This window comes from Balearica regulorum, chromosome 1 (assembly GCF_011004875.1).
Source record: "Balearica regulorum gibbericeps isolate bBalReg1 chromosome 1, bBalReg1.pri, whole genome shotgun sequence".
NCBI classification, from domain to species: domain Eukaryota; kingdom Metazoa; phylum Chordata; class Aves; order Gruiformes; family Gruidae; genus Balearica; species Balearica regulorum.
In genome coordinates this window covers 71318557-71335182 of record NC_046184.1, presented here as the reverse complement: position 1 = coordinate 71335182, position 16626 = coordinate 71318557, and positions in this window count along the sequence as shown.

The following is a 16626-nucleotide window of genomic DNA, read 5'->3' as shown; positions in this document are numbered from 1 at the left end:
ATAAACTTGTAGATAATTTACAATGAGTCAGTCAGGCATCCTTCACCTTTAATGCAAATTACCAGTGTATATGATGAATTAATTTTTTATTGCTGACTATCCTATAGCCAGTTAAAAGTATTCAGAAACCATAAATTAAGTCCCGTGGAAATCATGGAGTTGTTCAGGAAAACATGGTTACAATGTCATAAAAAAGCAGGTTCTTCAGGTTCTTTGCCTTTTCAGCTCTTGCTAAGTCACTTATTTGGGGTGCTTTTCACAATCCTGACAAGAAATAAGATTTTCCAGTAAGTTTACCAAGTCCTTAAATTCAAAATCATATTCTGGAAGGAATATCCTGTGGTCAGGATGAAAGGGGAGGGTGTGCCATGGCAGTTGTGCTACTGGGTAGCTGCGGGAATAGAAAAGGTGCTTGCCAGAAAAAGAAAAAAAAAAAAAAATCCCTCCAGGAAACACTAGTTATGATTTTAAACGAGAAGGCACTGGAAGAGCCAAGTAAAGCTGGTGGTGGAATCTCTTTTATTATGTCTGTAAAATATGTTATAACCTTAAGTGTTTATATGAAACTAAAAGACCACTTTGATCTCACTGTGGTGATGGAGGTGACAACAGCAGTAAGCAGTTGCAGAGAGTCTATCTGTCATGATTTTAGATGCTGAGCTTTAAGAATACACAAGAGCAGCTAAAATTGAGATGAAGATAAATGTGCTTATTTCCTCATGGTTATTCCATTTCATTGTCTTTAGCACGGGAATTCTCAGCCACAAACAGCACCATGTTCAGAAAAAGTTATTCAGCAGGCACATATTTTTCAAGGCTGCTCATTGCTAGGCAGTGAAAGCAAGGCCATGCTTTGAATTTTTTTCCCCATTGTTTCACCATTATTCCTTTCACCACTTGTAAGGAGAAAAATACAGAACAAATTCCTTTCATTTAATGCTTTGATATTAAATCATTAAAGACTTTTTCTGAGGCTGTGATCAACACCAAGCTCATGTCGTGTGCTGCTGACAATTGTAATAGTATGAGTATGGATCCCAGAAAAAGCTGCAGTAAATTGAAGGTAAGGAATTTTGGCATCTTGAAGTTTTGTGTCATTTATAAGTGAAATGTTTTTTTGATGCCTGTTTCTATGAAAATCAAAGGCAAATCTCCTCTTTGACACTGATTTATAAATAGGAATATGTTTTGTCCGTTTGACCAGAAGTTTGGAAAGTGAATACTGACTTTGAGTACCACCAAATAAATAAAGGAGCCTGACTTCCAGAAAATATTAGAAATAAAATTCCAGACTCTGCAGATCATTAATCACTTTTGAACATCTTACCTTTCTCTTCTAGCAGCTGGTTTCAGGAATCTGTATTGTAGGGAGGAGACTCCACAAAAAGCAAATGAAATTGCCAAATTAAGCAAGCATTAGAGAGAAACCTTGTCTAGTGGGTGCTTTGTCTTTTATAATGGCATTACAAAGAGAATAAAGAAAACCATATAAGTTTGGATGAGAGGTATAAACAAAATGCATAATAATTTGCATATTACAATGGTTTGCTTTCATCATGAGAGGACTTTAAATCTCTTGTGTCTGATTAAGGTACATAGGTCTTAAAATACAGAAAGGTGAAATGGTCAACAGGCGAATAGGAAGAACGAGTACAGAGGTAGAGGACAAAGCGCTGCTAGAATAGATTGCGGTAAAGTTTGATCTGAGTTTGTATCTGTTACTAAGCACAGAAAATTCTGTAAATGGATAATTAGCATGTCCATGTGACAGCCTACATGATCTGCCAGTACATCTGAGGAAAAAGATCAAAGTAAAGAATTCACAGACTTGTGCATGCAACTATGAAGTTATTGTATGACTTTTTCGGTTTAACTACAAATTCTACTTGTATGTAAAAATGTCATTTACTTTTTTTTGCAGAACTTCTTCTAAATTAATTTTCATTATTTATTAATTTAATCTGATGATGTCTTATAATTAGAACTGCTGAGAGATTGACTACAGTATGGCACTTTACTATAATTAGAACTGCATTGTTCATGATTGTAGAAGTTTTTAACATACTCACTCGCACCTCTGGTTGCTTGAGGAAGGATGAAGAGGGCTAAAGACACTGAAAATGCGATCACATGTAAATACACATAATTGTAAAATTTTTCTTCCTAAAATCTGAAAGGAATGGCAGGTTCCGTTTGGGGGAAAGAGGAGAGAAGAGATAAAGGCAGAAGAATAAAAGAAAAAGATAATGATCTTCAAGTTGAGAAATGGGATCTGAACTTAGGTAATGTGTTCGGTTCCATACAACAAGCATATGGACAGATGCATTTTCATACACAAGTGTTTGTATTTGTGTTCTGTACTATGTTCCTGCTTGTTTGCTGGCTCCTGGCCTGTCCCAGGCCCTTTTACACATTGAGCATGAAGATCATAGAATCATAGAATGGTTTGGGTTGGAAGGGACTTTAAAGATTATCTAGTTCCAACATTGCACATGGCATCTGCAACAGATGTGAAACCAGTCACATGGCCACACAGCCAGTTGCCACTGCTCCACTTACAAATGATAACCGATAAGCACAGCAAATAATTTACTTGTAAATACTAATCTGTATCTTCAGACAAGCTTCCTCTTGGGTTCTTATACCTCTTGGCCATACCTCTTGGACATGCCTCATTTTTAAAGGGAAAAATTTTGCTACTTTTCTCTTGACTTACTTACTTACAATTTGAACACAATATGTCACAAGTTTCCATTGACTGTCACAACAGGCATTAAAATCACGCTACCTTAAACTTCTTGTATGGAAAATTAAGCAATTATGTTACTGGCTCGGAGTTTTCCCATATTTCGTTATCACAAGTGGTAAATCATTAATACATGCTAACTTGATTATGTACGAGGGAAGTTAGACTGTAAACTCTGCAAAATGGACTATGCATCAGAACATCACTGTGTGGTTATGAACACTGCAACTTTGTGGCCCTGAGAGGTAATAATGGTTACAATTATAGGCCAAGAATAGTTTAAGTGATTTAGATTGCAAAAAGTTACTCTGACATGGAAAGAAACAGTAAACTTAATGGTAACCCAGAACTTAAGTTGTACATACACACTCCTTAGAAGTCTGGTTATACAGCTGTGCATTTCAATATAGCAATAATGACAAATGATAGTTGCACACTGTAGAAATCATTGCTTTTTATTTAGAGTCATTTGAATTACCTCCATTTTATATTGGAATAACAAAGGCGTAGAGCTGGCCTCTAACATTCTCCAACAGCTCTTTCAGCCAAAGAATGGCAGAACAAGAAATGACTCCATTCTCTTTTAAAAGAGAAACCACGGAGTAAAGAAATCATCAAGCTATATATCTAACTTGATTCCCTTTATTACATATCTGACATATTGCTTTGTGCATCTAGGTTTTTAATGAGCCCAGCAAAGACAAAAGAAAGATGTTCTGTTCTCACTGACCTCCCTGGCTGCGGCAAATCCCTGAGGTGCGAGGCAGGGAGGTGGGGTGAGCAACTGAAGTTTTTCAAGAAAGCTAACATGCTGGGATGGCAAAGCAGCAAAACCTTCCACTTTCCAGATGGAGCATTGTTAATATTCTGGATTTGTGGCACTGCGCTATTTTGAAGCAAATAAAACCAAGCAATAAAAAACGAAGTTCATTTGCCATATGGCTGTTTATTTCTCTGTGCTACAGCTCAGAGATAAGTAATGTATGGTTTCTCACACACAACCCCCCAGGTGCGTACAATATAGCACACCTAGATTAACAAAAGCCAAACTCCTTTTGATTGTGTTGAACATGTGGCATCATGGCTTAAGGGATTTTCTCCTTTAGTTGAAGCATAAGATACATTTGACAGCCAGGAGAGTATGAGGAAAAGATGCATTTAGGACTGACTGGAAGTGTAAAGAGGGAAGAAGCAGGTGGATGTAAAAGCACAGAAGACAACACACGTGGTTGGTTGTTCAACATTTTCTATCCAAAATCAGTGCTCAGGAACAACAGGACTCTGATAACCCAGACGAGCAAAGATATGTCTAAATGGAAAGTGAAACTTGACGTCCCTGATTCACCACCATCAGGAGATTTGACTGGATGCAAATTTGTGGGACCCAGCAGAGAATGACCAGAGAATGGCAATACTTGCATTACACCTCAAACACTTAAGGTTATGTTTGGGAGGGGAGTGAGGGGTGACATACACTTCCCCTGGCTACTCCAAGTTTGTAGTGCAAGTCACATTTGAAAGTCACAAATATAAAAAGCAATATCTAGCTAATGTTCAATTGATCTCCAGATCTTTCCTATTCAGCATAGTGCAGCCCACAGTCTGTTGGCCCTTCTGTCTTCTCTCTTTTCTCAGCATGTGTACCATGATGTTTAAAAAAAAAAAAAAAAAAAATTAAAGAAACTTGCTAAGGATCTTAAGATCATGAGTTACTTCATTTTCCTGAATTTGTCAAAGCAACCCTGCCAAAGAAATGCCAACCCCGACACAGCTGCAAGAACCTCACGAGTTTGGAGTATTTTGGTCTATGTGTATGTTGTAGGAGACCATAGGTGTGCATTCTTGTACAGTGCTACATGAGTATAAAAGCACGGTTGAAGATTACATTATAGGTCATTTCGGCTTTGCATTCGAACCGTTCTAATCCAGAATTCGAGCAGTTACTCAACTCCTTTTATCTTCTTTAGTCCTGATTTGAGGTTTCCTGTCTTATTTCCAGGGTGTGACTGAAGTTCTCATTTGGAGCAGTAACAGTACACCATTGCCCATAGACACAGAAGTATATTGGAGTATAGTCCAACTTCCAGTCTCGCAGGTCAGTGATGTAAAATTCTGGCAATATTAGATTACTGAGGCTTACCTTGCGTTCATGCAAAGAAATATATGTACTGAGAAGTTGACACCCAGAGCAATTATTCTCACACTTTCTCAATGCTGTTCATTTAGGACAGTCATTTAAGAAAATCAATGATAAAATCCTTTAAATGCCTTTGCAATCAATGAAATCCCAACCAAAGGCCTAAAATAAGGAAATAAAGATGTGGTGCCCACAGCAAACCAAATTTTTTTTTTTTTTTTTTGAGGTGAGACCTCTGAGATCCTGCAGGTTTCACTGTGCAGAAAGTTTTGAGTAGGCATCAAGAGTAACTTGAGAGGAAAAGGCATTGTAGCTCACCCATTTTAATTCTGGATAACAAGGCAAAACTTATCTCCTGATAGCTCTCTAGCTATTCTGGTGATAGGAACCGCAGTACAAAGCACTTACGCATGCACTTAATTTTAAACCCAGCAGTAATCCTGATTGAATCAAGAGGTCTACCTTTGTGCTTAAAGTAAAGCATGTGCTTAAGTACCTTTTTTGTATAGGGGCCTTAATTACATTATGTGTGTGAGAGGATATGATAATTTTAGTTGGCATTCCCAAGAGAGCCTTTAGTTAATAAAATAACTAGGTTTAATACTCCACAGAGTCGTATGGGAACAGAATTCTGCTCCTCCTCCTATAGCCCAGCACAGGGTTGACTGTAATTTAATTGTTGGAAGCACAGAAAGTGCTGAAATGCTGTATGTCTTAATATTGTACTGCCAGAGCATGTTTGTTTCTATTACGGAATACCTTGGGAAATCCACTGCAATGCTACTACTAGTTATTCATAACAGCTTTTGAATTTACTAACATTCAGTACCAGACTTTACTGGATCAGATAAGGGGGAAGAAATCTGATCAACAGATTTTTTAAAAAAAGTGAAAGAATTAAGACAAAAATAAAATTCATGTTCTTTCCCACCTGAATCACCTGCTCCATTGAGGAAAATTCAGACCAATAAAAAATAGACCAAAATAAAACTAGGGCAGATCTCTGTGTCTGTTTGCAAATAATTCCTTCAAATTCCTTTATTATGATTATTCTATTTTATCTGCTTATATGTGCAAAACAGATATTCACAAATTCACCTGTGAAGTGCATGACTGTGAGAGACAGTAGTGAGCAGAGGAAGACCTGGCAAACGCATTGTAGAACATCAGACATCATTAGACATCGTGTAGATCATCAGACATCATAAACAAAATTGCACAGATACTGAGGTGTCCATTTCAACCTTTGATTCTCCACAACATGTCACCAAAATGTTTCCTACAGAATCAGCTGCTCCCACAACTGATTAAAAGCAGCACTTCAAGGTAATAGTTTGGGCTGGGCAACTGCAGGCAGGTGGAACCCGAGAGCCAGGTTTTTACCTGAACCTTTCATTGCACAATGTACACTGACAGCTCTGGAGTCCGGCAGAGGTTTTTCCTATTTGGTGGGCATATTTCACGTGGTCATATGTATATAACATTACATTGCATAACATTACATTAGGTAGAGCAGACCAGAGCTTCTTAAAAGTAGTTACCCACAGGGGTAACTCACAATATGCCACTGACTTTTCCAGTAACTGTTTTGAAACAGCTGAAACAAAGCTGATTCATATCAGATGAGGATCTGACCTTCATTTTCATCACTATATTTGTTCTCAGCAGCAAAGACGGTTATGTCTAAATGGCAAAGAGCAACAATTTCTACTACTTAATTAATACGTACCTTAGTTTTATGCACAACAGGTTTCACGCTATATTAGTTTGACAGCATCAAAGTGTATTTTTGCTTAAAAAACAGTCCTCAGCTGGAAAAAAGAATGAAAATGTTTTGAATAACCATTAGAAAGATATTAAACTAAAAAATAAAATCATAACAAATAAGCAAGCATGCAACATTACAGTATTTTTTTACACAATTTTTTAATAGAAAAATGATCTTTTACTTCAAGGTAGAGAATGAAAATCTGTCCCACTGTTGTAATTTAGGATATGCTGTAATTTATCATTAAGATTTACAAAGCTAAAGATTAAAAAAATATATCCATTAGGAAGTGTTAATTTTAATAGTGGCTTCATAGAATTTTCTTCTCTCTTCTCTATGGGCTTGATTCACAAAGGGATTTATGCACCTAACTACTATTTCACGCACTCAACTTGCACAGTTTAGCTCCTTATGGTGTATCATCAGATGCCACCTTTTGGCCATCAGCTTCCCTGTAGCTCTACAGGAACAGATACTCCACCCATTTTCTAATGCTTGGGATACAGTGATTCTTTGACGCCCATCCACCCTTCTCAGTGAAGGAGGAATTAATTAACAGCAGCAACATATTCGTGCGGGTTTCCATAGAAAACCTAGGTAGCTGCAACTGTGGGCCCCCGCAGGTGTGCAGTGCCAGCGTAGGTCTGGGCTGCGGTCACTTCCCGCACTGCAGAGTAACAGAGAAATTACTATTTTAATAGCTACATGTTCAGAAGTGTCCTCCCAAAAATGTGGGCAAAGCTGACTCTTTTTCCAGCAGTGCGTTAATAGTTGTGTCGGTGTACGAGCCCTCACACATGATTTTAGGGGAGAGGTTTGATAAAATGAGCCTCAGCGTTAGTCCGGAAATTGCAGTTAAAAAAGTGATTTTCAATAATGTTACTATTTACAGGCTTAACCTTGTTTCCATCTGAGTCAGCAACAGACATCCAATGATTTCAATACTGGAGGCTAAAGCACTCAATACCTTTCAAACTGTAAGGTCAGAACACAAATTCTTGATGTATAGACCCCCTGCCAGTGAGGGAAAGAGGGGAAGAGATGAAGGTCTGTAACGTATGTGTTCAGAAATTTGAGACCTCAGTTCCTCTGCATCAATTTTCTATTTAAGTATGTATAAATTCCTAAGCATAGAGGAACTAAGTTGGCAAAGTACACATATATGGGTCTAAATTTAGATTAAGTTCAGATGTATGTAACAAACAGCACCCAACTTTGATCACTTGAGTAGTTAAAGTGCTTGAATGGCTTAAATTTAGTCATATGCTTAAATCTCTAATGAACAGAGACTAGACTGTGTTTTTTGGAAAGCTTTGCATTTAGGCTGCAGGACTTAAATCTACTGAATAATTTTAATTTAGAAAGGACAGAGGTAGGAAGGGGGAGGAAATTATTTCCTCCTCCTGAGAGGAGATGGAAAATCGTAGTCAGAACAGGACCCTGATATTCCATGTAACACCCCTCGCCATCCTCCCCCTTCTACCTTCACCGTACATTGAAGTTTACTTATTGCCATTCACTTCACAGGAATCAACTAATTTGAAAACTGTTATTACATCTCCCTTCTGTTTTCTGATCTTCAGGCTAAACAAGCCCAGTCCTCTCAAATTTTGCTTGTAAGACATTTTGCTATAGGTCTTTGATCATTTTTGTCACTGTCCTCTGGACTGCCTCTGCTTTCTTCACATCTCTCTTAAAACGTAGTAACCTGAACAGGAGATGAGAGTTGAGGGCTTTACCAGAAGATTGAAAAGATTGCTTGCTGTGATTTATATGTGACACTGCATTTTATACATCCTAGTACAAGTGGTTAAAATTATTGATTAATGTACAGATTACGATCCCTTATAACCCCCAAAACCATTTCTGGTAAAGCTGCTGCGTAGGCAGCCCTCCCTCATCTTGTATTTGTGCAGAAGTCATGAGTTTGGTCAGGAAGCATCAAAATAAGCATAGCACCTTGGTCTGGGCCCTAATAAACTGTCTTTTGTTTTTCCAGACTACGATTCTAATGTGCTGAGAATGTTTTGAATCCCAATCCTGTCCTCCAAGATGCTTGTGACTCATCCCGATTGGGTATAATCCACAATAATTATTACATATGCTGAATTCCACCCTTCCTTACTGAAAACAGGGAATAATACCAAACCCAGGACAGGTCAAAGTATGACTCCTCTCCTCCTTTTCTGCATTGCTCCACTTTAAGAGAAATCCATTTATAACTTTTTTTTTTTTTTTTTTTTAAATTCAGTTTTCTAACCTGATGTGCTTACAGTACTTACCCATTCTGCATTTTCTTGGTTTATTTATGGTAACGTCTTTCAAATCATGTCAGAATCTGATGGTGACTCACAACTACTTCATTCCACGAATTCTGTTACCCTGCCATTGAAGGAAATGTGATTGGTTTGACAGATTCTCAGTCCGATGTATCTGTCAGTTGTTGCTTATCACTTTTACATCCTTTGCTTACAGGTGGGTTGAGTATTGCTCCTTATCTATGTGGCCTAGGATTCCTTTATCTGCAATTCTCCCCTGTTTAAAAATCAGATACTACATTTGCCCATTTCCTGTATTCTAGGTTTCCAATCATTCTCTCATTTCCCTATTCACCTATTCTGGATTATTTCAGCTCACCCAGAAATAATAGGAAAAGTTCACATTTGCCAAAGTGATCTCTAATTTATTCTTTGCTTATATGAATCTCTTATTTCTTTGTGCAGGACAGCGGAACTTTTTTAAAAAAAAATGAAGAATAGAGCAAAAAAACCCTGGGAATTTCAACATCATCTTTTAGCCAGTACATTAGCTAATGAGGGGACTAATGGGGGATTCTGCTGGACAGAATCAAAACCAGAAGAATCTATCCCAAACGTACCCCAACAACTTAACCAAAGGCTTGAGGTTTACTTTATTGCTTTTCCTATTAACATTACTCCTATCCTTCAAATCATCCTGTCAGCTGACTAAAAAAAGATTTGTGTGTTTGATCTTCCTGTTTTGTTGGTGTATAAGACAAAAAAGATATTTTGCATTTCAAAGAAGACACCTTGTTACTGAAGCCTGGTACTGGAGCACAGTAGTGGAACACCAGTTTAGTATGTTCACAGTACGCCAGTTCAGAATTGCATTGCAAATGTGAACCCATTTGCTTTCAGAAATGAAATGGCATGATTACAGTATGGGCACACATATATACAAATATATATAACAAATTGCATACTGAGCACTTGAAAAGTCAAATTAGCCAGAAGATGAAATAGCTTGAAAGCTATTTCAAAAACACCTTTCAACATCTGTAAAATTATTAAAATCTTGGGAAAAAAAAAAAAAGCTTATACTTTTTCTTAAAACTACAAATATAGTAATTATAGTTCTGTGCCATGTTGTTCCCAACCTACTATAATAAATATTTTACATTAATTTCTTTTTTCCCTTTCTCATTTATTGAGCCCTATGCAAAAGTGAATTTAACATGAATGCAGAAACATCAGTTAGGCAAGGTTCTCCTTTGTATTTGGTGGGAACAATTCATACACACTTCATTGATGGTTTCTTTACATTCATATGTATATTGTAACATTTTAGTATATTTTTGGAAGGAATGAACTATACATTTAAAAGTGTTGGTATAAACTTGGTGATATGGTAGGGCTTTTACTTTTTCAGCCTGATGAGCAGAGAAGAAGAGAGATTAAGGAAAAGGAGGGAAAGGTTCCATAATAAACGAGTCATCCAATACCTGGGCATAAATGAAAAGTTTTAAATTTGCCAGAAGTAAAAACCAAATAAAACCACATGACTGTAACTCTGCACTATCACCCTAAGTTTCCAAGCCCACTTAAGACTGCACCCTGGAAATGCAGAGTTCATAAATGTTAAATTAGACAGACTTTGCTCTGTGATGCAAACCATGGCTGTGACCTAAAGCAAGAATATACAATGCCTTTCAGTTAGAGAGTCTGTCACTCTCATTCCCTTTGATGCTCTTGCTTCACTTTCAGGAAGAGAGCACAGGGAGTTAAGGTTTGTGGCCTGCTCCCCTGTTGTCCCTCATTTTACAGGCACTGAAATCCAGATGAAACCTCAAGCCTCACAAGAAACACACACACAAAATCCCGTTCACTTTCATCAGTAACTTTTTCCTTTATGAAAGTTTCTATCAGACAGCCGGTGAGCCTTATTATACAGTCATCCAGTTCTAGTTACCACATAGTCATTCAAAATGAAACATTACAGAAATTCCCATAAAAGGTTTCTTCATCTGAGCGAACACTCGCCAAGGTCCTTTCTTCCTCCCACTTTGAGGTGCAGTAGAAGTGAATGAGTCTCTGCGGGCGCTCTGGCTCCTGCAGATCACAGGGGCCTCTGTGGCCCCTCATAACCTTCTCGGTTATCTTTACTCTAGTGACAGCATCCCTATATAGGTAGGGAAGGCTGAGTCAGCAGCCTTAGACCTATCATCCCTTTGTTAGAAACTTGGCCATAAATATTAGCTGTAGGCCTACGTTTAGTTACCCCATAGCAAACTCTTCTCTGTGTCAAAATTACACGTATTTATCACCTGCATGGAGTTTCTGGTTAAAGGTGGTACAAAGCTTGCAGTCCATCCTGTAACTAAAAAGACTTAAAGTCAAAACAGGAAACCGGACTGGGAATTCGTCGGAACTACCCAAAACATGTGCTATGAGGGGCTCCCCCAAGAGACTAGCATAAGATTGTAGACTTGTTTTATTCTGTGTTTAAGTGCTGAGTAGACTGCTGTGTCGTCTGTTCTTTGGGAAAGTTACCAACAGCAATAGCATTGCTTTTTGGGACTGATGGGAACCTGCTCATTAGGGTTAGAGCACACGGCAAAGCTTCTGGAGCTCAGTCTGTGCTAATGCCCCTACTGCTGCTGCTGCTTGGAGGAAACAACTGAAGATGAATTACTGGTCTTAACTTCCCTAATTAAGGAAGAGCTGGAGGGAATACATCATGGGCAGTAGGCAAGAAACTGAAGAAAAAAGAAATTTTTCTGGTTTATGCTTCAAATGATTCATGAGTTGCAATACATCATATGCAGTCCTGATTCAACAAGATTCTTAAGCAAGTGTATTGCTTTAACTTGTAACCCTCTCTGAAAACTGTGGGAAAATTGAGTAGTGTTTAATTTCGAAAATGAAAGACTGTGAGGACAGAATTTAGATCCAAGAGGAACGGGGTCCATTATATTGTTTTCACCACTTTTTAGAGACACTTTTTTCACATCAGTCATTTACTGCTAATCCCATTCAGCGGAACTAAATATTGATGTGTGTCTCAGTTCAGAAATGTGTCTTGTTCCACTATGACTTTAACAAGTCTGTGAGATGCAATAAAGTTTTTAGGGATGCAGAACTCACAAACAAAACAGAAGTAACATACTCACAGCTGTGGTCGTCTCCATGTCCACCTGAATAGATGACATGATCTCAGGGTCTGTCATTTATAAGTAACATTTGTATGGCATTGTTCATAGAACAGACCTAGAACAGAATTAGATTAATGTTTTCCTTCTCTTCTGTCATAATTTCTACAAAACTGATACCTTCCTGAAGAAGGCTTCAATTCAGCACTCCTACAGGGAAAAGCACCTGCCCATGTCACATACAGCATTAAATGCAGTTCGCTCTGGGGAGACTATGGCACGTACTGAAGGACATGGGGTATACTGTACAATAGTTTGTCATGAAAAAGATGAGAAAACAAACTCCTGTTGGAAATGGAGGAAGAATTTAGGTAGGCAAAATTCAGGAAGATTGTACAGTGTAATTCCATGCATTTAAAGAAACCGTAACTGTGACACCGGGGTTGCAATTCATCTTGGAAACAATAAATGGGAAGTGGTCAGGAATCATAAAGCCTGCTACTGATTTTGGAAATACCATGCCCCTTAGCATACAGGGACAGCATGCTATCTCCTTGGAAGGATCCCGGTATTAATTTGGGCTTTTGTTCCGATCCCCAGAGCAGATCTTATTGGAGTTGCAGAGCATTTTTAGGGAGGGTGTCTGGTTTAAATTGATAATGCCATTTTCAGCAACATTTTAAATTTTTGTATTTCTGCATATCAGCCAAATATCCTTGCCTAGGTAAACATGTGAAGGGATCTTCACCTAACAGCGACCTGTTTTTTTTGATCCTTTAATAGACTCCAGAAGTCCTAAGAAACACTGAAGCATCACAAACATCATCCTACTTCCCCCATAAAAAAGTCACAAGAAATATCTATGACATGCAAAAAGGCTTCCATTTTTAAAGATATGAAATATGTTCAAGTTCTTGTAAGAAATAGAGCATTACACTTGGGTTTTCATTTAAATATGATTTCTGAAAACTAATAAAAAAATTAGAAATGTTGATGCACAGAAAAATGACGAGTGAGAAAAAATTTATATAAAAATATCCAAAGGATAGCACAGGGAACTAAATGGGGGAAAATTACTTTCGCTTTGGAGAGAGCATTATGTAGGCAAGGCAATTTTATTAACACGGTTGGATAAAATATAAAGGGTTTTCCTAATCTCAGAGACTTCAAAAGAGACTTTTTTGGAGACAATATTAATATCAAAGCCAGTTGTCACTATTATTAAAATGTTCTTTGCTCTTCATTAGTCACAAATGATCCCCTCGACTCACAAAAAGGTACTCGGTAAATTAAAAGCTTTTATGTAACACTCCAACAAAAGTTGAATGACTCCAGAGTTAAAAGGCAACTCTTGTGTCTGCCAATATTCAAAGTGGTACCCAATTTCTTCCTTTTTTAAAGCAGCAATTTCCTTAGGGTATTTATTCATTTATAGATCTATTAAGAGACTGATTAGGAATGGACGATTAATGAAATGCTTTGTCATTCTGAGTTCTCACAAGCAATCATTAAAGGCCCGATTTTGCATTGTGGGCAGCCTGCTGGTGCCATGTAAAATCCCTCTGGAGGATAAACAGGTCCATCCATCTACAGGGCTGAGTGAAGCCCGGATTTATGTCTGTGTGAGGGCAGAACAGTAATTTCTCGTGCTGGGTGCTTTTTCTAACGCGCTATGTCTAAGCACTTCAAAGGAGTTTGTTTGCCGATCGCGTTAGCCAGAACACAGCGCATCCCTCCAGTGGGCTGCATTGTGTGACTCTTAATTGCTGCTTAATTGCAGGCTCACGCTGCCGAACTTAGTGGGAACTCCTCACTGACTTGCATGGTGAAAGACTGGAGGAGAGGATTATGAGATTTTCTTCATGTACGCTGAGAAATGCCACACATGACGTGGTAAAGCTATCGTGATTTGCCCTCCACTGAACGCGTGCGGTAGGTTGCTTGAAATCACAGCCACGATACTTAGAGAGTTCTTTCCACTGAGCTGTCCATCTTTCCAAGGCTGCGGTTTGGGGACTGAGGATTCACTGCTTGTCGTTGTAGTCATTTGTATTTTCATTTTCAGATAGCGCTGTTGGTGGCACCTCGTTTCTATTGTATCTTTGCTTTGTGGTAAGGTTGGTACCAGAACAGTGGCTGCAGCACTGACAACCAGACTTCCTGGGTTTTTTGCCTGCCCTGGTACTGACTTGCCTTGTGCCTTCAGTTAGATCACTTTGCCCCTTTGTGCCTCAATTTTTCTATTTATAAGATGGGAAGAGAAATGGTGGGCTAAGGCTGAATTAATACCTTTAGTCTGCAATAGAAAGGTAATGGAGTAGTACAAAGTATTAATTATTATATTATCTCTCTCTTTTTAATGGATTTATATTTAATTCAGTTACAGAGAGACGCTTTGTTCGCATAATAACATTTTCTACTGCCTTTGAGGCTCGTAGGAGCAAGCTTGTGGGAAGGAAACTGGTAAGTGTTTGAATTTAGAAATGCTGCTAGTTTCAGTGTATTTAAAATGCTGTTGAAGTCGGGACGATTTAAATGTGTGAGATTTCAAATGTCTCATTGACACACATCGCAAATTCTTTCATTGCCTGAGGGAGCTACAGCAAAAGGAAAAGTTGGAGTCTTTTAGTTTCACAGTTAAGGCAGCTTTTTTTAAAGTGAGTTAATGATGGAGCGTTTGCCTGTGTGGTTGTAACAGAGCAATCTGTCACTGTGAGAAGACTCCTGGGGTGACTACCAAGACATGTTAACTAGCAATGGTACCTCCATTTTACATGACCCGTTGCTTGCCCCAGTGTTGCAATATACTCTGTTCAGATTCCTGTGTGAATAATGTGAACGGATCCACATTTTGAACAGAGACATGGGCCAAACTCAGCTAGTGAAAATTAAAGGGAGCTATGCTGATGAATGCAAGTTGAGGGTCTGTCCAATATTCTTTTTCTATTCTTGTCCTAAGCATTCAGATAATGTTGCCGTGAATAGAGGTGCATCTGTTGTGTTTTGTCACAGAGTTGGCTCCCTCTCACGTTCCCTTTATTGGACACCCCACAGCGCTCTGCGCTCAGGACATATTGTAAGTACACACTCATTGATCTTTACTCCATATGATGACAGATATAAATTTGCTGCCACTGCACCTTATGCTAATGTTCAAATGAAAATGAATAGTACACATTGCAGCACACCAGGTTGTGCTTTACCTTCTTGTATCCCCATATGCATTTATTTGGGTATGTGATGGTGACGCCAGCCTTCTGGGCCCATCTCTACCTCTCAGCTCCAGAACAGCATGAGATTTTCATGCATATGAGATCCCCTGCATTAGGACTTGTTTCTTGGCAAAGGAACCAAGGTTTCTAAGCTGTAAAAAGCTACAGAGTGGTCTGACAAAATTCTCACCCTGGCCATAGGAGAGTCAGGACCATAGTTTATGCCTTAGCTAGACACAAATACTAGCCTATTTGTTTCAAGGTTTCATTTTGTGTTTAAACGAGAATGTAACAGTCTTTTCGTTATGCTGGGTTGAACATGATTGACATGGACTCTGCCATTCATCTCTTCCATGATGAAGAAATATTAAAGTGGATGCATTGGACATTTGGAAGGAAAAAGGCCAAAGCGAAAGAAGAAAATTGGTCTCCTACCTTTCCACCTTAATTTGGTATGTGATGCAATTGTAAATGGCATACGGTTTGAGGAAGCAAGTCTCAAATATATGCAGGGATATTCCACATGAAATTCTCTATTACAGTCAACAACCAAATATCCCATCTGATTCACCAAAGTCAGAATTTCAGCTGATGTCTATGTACAAATAAAAAAGCCAAAATTAGAAGTGAAACAAACATAGTATTTCTTATATACAGCTCCAGCTCCCAGAAGATAACACGTCCTGTATATCTAGTATTTTTTCTAGTTTATGAACTGATACTTAGAATTACAGCCGCTGGTTGTGAATGACATTTGTAATGAGAGACCTTAACCCAGATTTCAGACAAAGAATACAGACCGTGCTTTGTGGCAATGCCAAAACGCAGTCATGTCCAGCTTATTCTGTCCTAGGTGACTTGGAGCCAGGAATAAATATCCTAATACTCTATCAGGGTAACAAAGGCACCACACTTACTGAACACTTCCAGTTTGACAAGCATTTTTTCCATTGCAGGCTGTAGCTGGGACTCAGTATCATGGATATCTTTGTTCACTACTAGTTCCAGCAAAGTGTGCATTCAGGCCCAGTCACTTCCAGGTTCTAGATGACAAGATGGTGTCTTCCTGTCCCTGTAAACTGAAACTCAGGCTCAGGAGATTCCTTGTGGGGTCACCTCTACTTTGTTTCTGTCATGATCCTGTTCAAGGACTGGAATGAGATTTTCTTTTCGTGTTACAGTGCTCTACACCCAAAGCAATTATTTGTTCCATGCACAGCAATTAACAAAGTCTCATTTTATCATGAATTTTGTTCTATATCCTCTACAGCTACCAATCTCAACAAACTCATTTTCTTTCCATCCCTCTCTTAAGATCCTGTTCTAAACTCATTTGCCCGTGTCATCCCACTTGCCCAGTTCCTCCCTGTGAAA